The sequence below is a fragment of the Theobroma cacao genome, unplaced genomic scaffold (assembly GCF_000208745.1).
Source record: "Theobroma cacao cultivar B97-61/B2 unplaced genomic scaffold, Criollo_cocoa_genome_V2, whole genome shotgun sequence".
NCBI classification, from domain to species: domain Eukaryota; kingdom Viridiplantae; phylum Streptophyta; class Magnoliopsida; order Malvales; family Malvaceae; genus Theobroma; species Theobroma cacao.
The window spans coordinates 1-6,831 of record NW_017234866.1 but is presented as its reverse complement, the minus strand read 5'-3'; the positions used below and the strand labels follow the sequence as shown (position 1 = coordinate 6,831).

The window sequence follows — 6,831 nt, the reverse complement described above, 5'->3', positions numbered from 1 at the left end:
TTCACCTTTTTGCTCCACATGGCCGACCCCTTCCAATTAACCAAGTAAAGAGTCTTTGACTCTTTTATTGACCACATGGGCGGCTACCCATGTTGGTCTTCTAATATATATTTTTTTATATACTATTATTACTTTACTATATGTTCATTTGATTTCTCTCATTAATTTCACTACATATCCTTTAATCTTTATATTTCAATTTCGATCCTTTTTGATGCGTCTAAAAATTTCAATTTTCATCTAACTTCCTTTCTCGGTGCGTGTACCACCGAAATATAAAAAAATTGCACCTCAACGCGGTATTATCACAATATTTAAATATTTACTTATCTGCGTTGGTTCGACTTAACAAAACACGCGTATTTCACTTTTGTCGCTTATTTCTACAAAAATTTAGTTGTATTTCTTCTCCCTCACTTGGATCAACCATATGATCCTTCTTCATGACTAATTTCGACACCTAGTTAAATATTAATATATTAATATTATTTTATTAATAAAATATTATTTTATTCTAAAAATTTTATCTTGTCTCATCGGTACCTAAAATATCTTATTTTGTCACAATTAGCATCCGATAAGCTTTATTTATCACCATATCAAAGTATGTGGTATTTCATAGTCAATAATTGATGAATTTAAATTCAGAAAACATCATCGAGCGCAACTTTACTAAAAGATTATTGTAATGCTTTCTTTTCTTGATTTACATGTTATATAAAAATTTTGTTAATTTTTTTATTGTTAGTTAAATTTAATATATTAGTTTTTAAAAATTTTAACCCTTATTCCTTAGTTTTTGACTGCCAACAAAAGTTAACTAATTCCGCTCTTTTGTTTCAAAACTATTTTAGAGACGTGGTGTGTTCGTGGTGTTCTTACTATTTCTCATGCATTTGGTGATAAACTACTTAAACCTTATGTAGTTGTTGAGCTTGAAATTTCGGGTGGTTTTAGGGTTTCCATTTCTATTGATAGCGTAGAATTTATGAAATTTTTGTAAAATATTATCTGTTACTAATGAAATGGAGAATTTTACTTTGTTTTTCACTTTTATCTGTTTGGGTAAATTTTTAATTTTCATGTAATTACTTTAAAAGTATATAGAAAAAATTAGAGAAAAATATTAAAAATAATATAAGATTAAAAAAATTCAATATTGACTAGTATTGACAGAATTTATTAATTTCACTAAACTACATTATCGTTTTATAAAATCTTTGGATGGAAAATATTGACAGACATGGATTACTGATCATAATTATTATCGACAAATTTTCAATGAAATTTATCAACTATATTTATGAAATTTAATAATATATAAAAATTATTACAAATTGATTTTAAACTATAACTGATGGTATATTTTTCATTTTCAATGAAATGCATTATCGATTTATGTATATCGAATGGAATTTTCAAAAAAAAATCTTTGGAAAAAAGTATGTTCAGTGAACATTTTATACTTTTTTGAATGAAAAATTTTGTTAAAGAAATTGTTTTTGGTAGTGATTCTTAATTTAATACTAATTTTTTTTTGGTTTAACACATTGAGACTATCATTTCTACTAGAATTTATAAACAATAAAAAATTCTTAGTACATTTTGAAATTATGCAGGTTGGAAATAATAAAAAAACGAGTTTTACTTTTATATTAAAAAAAAAACTTTGTTCGTAGCGTATGCATTAACATAAAATGCTATAATTTGTCCTCAATATTTATTGCTTCAAATGGAAACATTTTAACATGTTTTTTCTCTTTTAATTTTAATGAATTTATAAATAAATAAATCGTAGGATCCAGATGAACCTATGTATCCCAATTACCCAACCTGTTACCAAACCGAACTGCCTCAGATTGGATCTAGACCCAAACCGAAAACCCATGTCACTAGAATCTGTAATTCATAAAGGATAACAAAATTTCCTGGAGAGCATGCCTTAAATCTTCACTAATTATGAGATCCAACCCATGCCAAACACATATTTTCTTATTAATTCCCTTGTATTAAGTTTCTTTGCTATAAATTTAATCTTCAGGAATTGAGGCAGAGTAGCATCCAAACGAAACCATGGCGATTTATGACTCTTATTTGGAAAGTGGTCTAGCTATTGTGCATGCTGTGCTTGGCAATGGAATGCAAAAAGGTGTTTCTTCCTTTCTCTTACAATCACAAAACTTGTTCTTTGATGTATCCTATTCTTCTTTTTATTGTCTCAATTAGACAATTGCAATTTTTATATTGAAAGTAAAACGGAAAAGAGTATGTCACGAAAGAACTGAATTTTTAGGTGAACTTGTAATATTCTCGTATTTTTAACCATTTTTTTACATACTTTTAAAATTATTAAATTCCAAAAGATATGTTTGGTTGCTGTTTTGGACATTAATCTTTTACTTTTTTGCTTTTTGCATTTGAAAGTCAAAAAAAAAAAAATTAATAATAATAAAGTGCGTTCTGATATAAAAGAAAATTAAAATTTTGAAAGACTATAATAAAATACATAATGCTTTTTTATTTTAACAAAATTCATTTTCTATTTTCGTATAAAGTAATTATGTTGTAATTGTTGTTGTAATTTAGTTATTTTTGCATTGTAAATCGATTAGAGTATTACTTTTGCCTTTTGTTTTTGCTTTATAAAATTTTCGTAAAGTAACAGAAAAAAAATCAATTGTAAAAAATAAATTAAACGAAGTGTAAATAAGGTAGTTGTAATAGTTTTAATATTTTGATAAGATGGAAATAAAGAAATAGAAAACAAAAAGTGGTATTCCATATGTACCATTCAAGTATCCAAAAGTTTTCCTGTAAACATTAATATTTTTAATTTCTTATTTTAATAGTTATATATAATTGAAAATATCCAATAAAACTATCTGTTATTATCCAGAAAAATGTTGTTATTCTATATTTGCTATCCATGTAACATTTTAACTCCAAATTCTTTTCTAAAAAAATAAAACTCAAAATTCTGAAATTCATCTTAAAAATATGAGAAAAGTTAGAAATATTTTATATTTTTAATAAGAAATAAAATCTCAAACGATTTCTTTGTTGCAATATTTATCTTGTTTCATCATTTAAAGCTCAATGTCCCTCCATCAGATTTCTGGCTCTTTATTCGGAACATGAAGAGATTGTTATTAAATGAATTTACGAAACTAGCTACTAAGCATTTAAAAGTTTGACAAATAAACTATATATGGTTGCATTCAGTAAGACAAATAATTCATAATTTATAATTTATCATCATTGTAAAATATATAAATGTACATACGTGTGTAAAACTTTTGACTGATGAAAATGATATTTTTTTCCATTATATTTTTAAATGTTATTTTGAATACATTTTGTTGATTATAGTTTTTAATTGTGATTATAAATTTATAATAATAAGATTAATTCGATGTATAGAAAAAAATTAATTTTAGTTTGAATCACTTTCACTGGAAAATGATTTATTTCACATAAAAGTTTTTATTTCTTATATTTTTAAATGGTAACCAATATTAAGTTAAAAACGTTTGAAATAAAATGAAAAGGATATTTACAATAATTAAGAAGTCATTTATTTATAACGATTATCTCTGCTATATATCTAACATCCAATGAATATGTCAATATTATAATTAATTTTTTTTAAAAAAAGGTAACTAATTTTTGTCAATATTTTCGTTAGAAATAATCAGTATTAGTCATTAATATAGTGTAACTTCCTCTAAATAAATTTAAAATTCACTTGAAATAAAGTAAAAAAAAATTAAAGTTTTATTTATTTATATAAAGTTTATATTTTAAAATTTAAATCTATACATATATTTAAAAATTGAACTTAGTAATTAAGCTAGATATGATTTTTAGAAAAAGTGGATCACTATCATTTATATATATATATTTTATTTTCAATCTAGGTTTATTCAATCTAATTGTATTATTATTGAATTACTTATAAACTAAAATTTTAAAAACTACTTCTTTATGCGTCAAATTTATAGTATAAAAACGTATTAAGTCCATGTGCTAATATATATAAAAAAACATTTGCATTTTGTTAAATGATTTCTGCACCAAAAAAAAACGTTTTGTTATATTTCTAAATTATTATTTAAATACAAAAATTTTAATTGAATCAATATCCAATTAAACAAATTAAACAAATTTCACTTTTCTTTTTCCTAACGTTGTTGTTGATGTATACACATCAACAAGCTATTGCCAACGACAGTGTTAACAATATTGGAATCTCATTACAAGTGACAACAGTGTAGAAGAGGCAATTGAAGAAAAAGAAGTGGAAGCATATCCACTTAATTATAACAATTGAGTTGATTTTATTTTGCAGTTGATGAAATACGGATGTTGATCATGAACAAACACAACAATGCTTGCATCATATGCCTATTCTCAATCGCATGGTTTGCTTTCCAGGTCAGGGGATGGTATTTGATTACCATTCTTTCTAAATTACTCTTTTATTCCATGCTCTTCCTCTTGGTTTGGTCACAAGCGGCAGAAGCAAGACTAATCAACTGGTAATGAAAAACACATGAATTATAAACTAGCGGTACAAGTTTTGAACACTGGCTACCCTAACTTGTTCTTCACATTCAGGAGTCCTCCAAGGTTCGATGAAATTATGATATCAGAATCCAAAGTTATATCTGTATTCAAGAAAATTAAAGGCTTGTTGGCAAAATTCTACCATGCTGCACAAGGAAAAGATTTTAAACTCTTGGTTATAGTATGTATTATGAAATACAAACTGCACAAGCAAAATCTAAGGCTCTTGTTGCTCATCTTAATGGACTATTTGTTAACATTCGGAAAAATTTTACAGACACTTATTGCCCTTGCTCTGTTGCCCTGTATTTCGGACTACTTCAGCCTTCCAACATTTTTATATATAGGTAAGAAGTTAGTTTTTTTTTTCTTGCATTTTCTACAATAATGTTCTTCCTTGAGCCTGATTAATTTTATCTGGTTTTGCTTGTGGCGTGAAGCTTTTCTCTGCTGGCAAATAGTGCCTATGCTCCGCCAGACATAATATTCAAGAGACTTGATGGATTTTGCGAGTAAAGGCAACCAAGTGTGATCTGTGAGGGACTTTGCTTCAGAAATATAACTCCAAGGGCATGCTTGGTTCAGTGGAAAGAATATAATGAGAACAGAATAGTCATTTCAAGAGAATAGAATAGGGAAAAAATAATTATTATGTAGATTGGTTCATGGGAATGGAATAGGATGAAAAGTTTTATTATTGCTTATTCCATTGTTTGGTTGGCAGGAATAATTTTAAAAATAGTTAAAGAATAATGGATAAATAATAAAAATACCCTTTATTAAAATTTAAAGATTTTTAATTAAAAAAATTACTATGATGTGAAAAAAAATACTTTTTCTTGTAAACAAGTAATTTTTTTTATCATAATAGAAAAATAATTTAATAATTTTTTTTAATAATACATGCTCTTTAATTTTGTTTTGTTTGGCAACTAATTTCTATTTTTTTTAGCATTAAAACTACTTCATTGCTACTTCAAATCCACATGTCTCTATTGGATTTAGAACAAGGGAGAAAAAAAATAGTTTGAGAAATATTCTAAGGCATCATATAGATTACAATTTACAAAAACCTCATCTATAATGATACGAGATTGGCGAAGTTATTAATGAAGAACACAAAAATCCATAATAACATTCAAGAACACAAACATTCATAATAATATTGAAGAACACAAACATCCTTAATAATATTGTTGTCCTAGAAGAACAAACCAACTAATAATGAGTTTTTAAGTTCTCAACAATTAACAACAAAGTCTTGAAAGATGAAAATATTTAGCATCAAGGCCTTGAGATAATCTTTCTCAACCATCTAAGTCTGCTGCTAGGGGGAAGAGTAAAAAGGTAAGTCATTTGGAATGGATTATTAGTAAGTTTGTAAGATGCCTCATCAATTTCATCCTCTGTCAAACCCATAACCTCACGTAATGCACTATTCAAATCTTGAAGATTTTTTTTTATGCACAAAAACTTCAGTCCCCAAAGCATGGCTCAATGAATTTCCAATATTTTCTAATTTCTCACTCAATAAAATGGTAGCATCCATAAATTTTTCAAACCCATCCACTTCACTCATGTCATTGGTCCTTTGCTTCTTACTTGTTGTAGAATTTTGATTTCTTCTACCAACTGATGGTTGAGGTTGGGTAGCAGAGGCATCCCCATCATCCAAACCAATTAGATGTTCACATGCAGAACCTTAATCTATCCCATGAGCAACATCTTCTTCAATTTCATCTAGGACATTTGTAGAAGTTTGAGCATCTTGTCTGTTGCTTGGTTTTTAGCATAAATATCAGACAACTCATTAAAAAAAGGAAAACTCCTTTTTCTGAACTAAGCAGCATCTTTGTGACTCTAATCAAAGTAAATAAATAATATAATTAGGTATAATAATTGATAGGAAAATAAATACAAATATGGAAAAAAAATTAAACAACATGCTTACACTTATATAAGAATCCCATACAAGATCTTCAGCAATAACCATATTCCTTTCATGGTCCCAACCAAATCCACTAGTATCTCTCCCTTGTACCATATCATATACAATTATCCATTATTTCTTCAAGGTCTTAATCCTTGATTCTATATGAGGTTTGGCCTTCAAGTTTGCATTTGGCAAACTTTTTGCAATCATTCGTTCAAGCGCTAACAAATAACTACATTTGAAACCGGTGTCTGCATTATATGTTCCCTTATTGTGCAGATCAACCAAACATGATATTAGTACAACATCTTCATTGTGGGTCCACTTTCTTT

The 6,831-nt window shown here is 26.9% G+C and overlaps 1 pseudogene; it reads right to left on the bottom strand.

Moving 5' to 3' along the window:
• Nucleotides 1-5,850: 5,850 nt before the first annotated feature.
• LOC108663955 lies at nucleotides 5,851-6,709 on the bottom strand (annotated as a pseudogene).
• Nucleotides 6,710-6,831: the final 122 nt, after the last annotated feature.